The following is a 1,239-nucleotide window of genomic DNA, read 5'->3' as shown; positions in this document are numbered from 1 at the left end:
CTCTCTCTCTCTCGCTCTCTCGCTCTCTCTCTCTCTCTCTCTCTCGCTCTCGCTCTCTCCCCCTCTCTCCCTCTCTCTCTACCTCTAGCCTATTTGAAATAATGACAGAGAGAATTGCACTGTAAAAAAATACAGGCTCCGCTCCCAGGAGCAAAAAAGAAAATTGCTGGTTCAAAAGAGTGGAGTCAGCAGTGCAGGAACGAGGCAGATGGAGATGAAGAAATGATTGGTTGAAATAAAAGTGTGCCCCCGTCAGAGCTCGAGCCCGATAACGGATGATCTCACCTCCAGCGGGCAGGTGACAAAGCGAGTGAATTATTGTAAATATCCTGTAATCCTGCGGCGGGGCGATCGGGTCATCCGAACACGTGGAGCGCAGTGTGTCCTATAGATTTGACTGATGGCTGCTCTCTCTGATCAAGCCCTCCTGGGATATTAAACTTTCAGCACGTCTCTCAAGCTCACTTTATCTTGTGTAAAGGTGACAACTCTGAACGTCATCTATCTGGACAGAAAGTCTCTTTTCCTTCTGCTTTAATGCTTATCAACTTAACGGTTTGATCTTATTAGCATATTAGTATTGTAATTGTGTAAAACACTTTACTGCTGCATACTGCGAACTACATATACACAAAAGTTGGAAAGAAGTTAATGCTTTTATTCAGCAAATATGCATCAAATTGATCAGAACTGACACTAAAGACATTTATAGTGTTACAAAAGATTTCTGTTTCAAATAAATGCTGTTCTTAAATGCTGCATCACGATTTCCACAAAATATGAAGCAGTTCAACTGTTTTTAAAATTGATAATAATCAGAAATGTTTCTTGAGCAGCAAATCAGCATATTAGAATGATTTCTGAAGGATCATGTGACACTGGAGTAATGATGCTGAAAATTCAGCTTTACATCACAGGAATAAATTAAATTTTATAATAAATTTAAATTGAAAACAGGTATTTTAAATTGTAATAATTTTTAATTTAATTTAACTGTATTTTTGATCAAATAAATGCAGCCTTGGTGAGCATAAGTGTGGATGTTTGTTTCTGCAATAGAATAAAAAAGGCAACTGTGACTTTTTATCTCACAATTCTGAGTTTATATCTCACAATTAAGAGATAAAAAAGGAAGTGTGAGAAAAAAGTCTCGATTACCTTTTATTCATACATATGAAACTTCTTTTAAAAACACACACATATATATATATATATATATATATATACACGTGTTTGTGT

The sequence above is a fragment of the Sinocyclocheilus rhinocerous genome, unplaced genomic scaffold, assembly GCF_001515625.1.
Source record: "Sinocyclocheilus rhinocerous isolate Xijiao unplaced genomic scaffold, SAMN03320098_v1.1 scaffold423, whole genome shotgun sequence".
Lineage (NCBI taxonomy): Eukaryota > Metazoa > Chordata > Actinopteri > Cypriniformes > Cyprinidae > Sinocyclocheilus > Sinocyclocheilus rhinocerous.
This window is presented reverse-complemented; position numbering follows the sequence as displayed.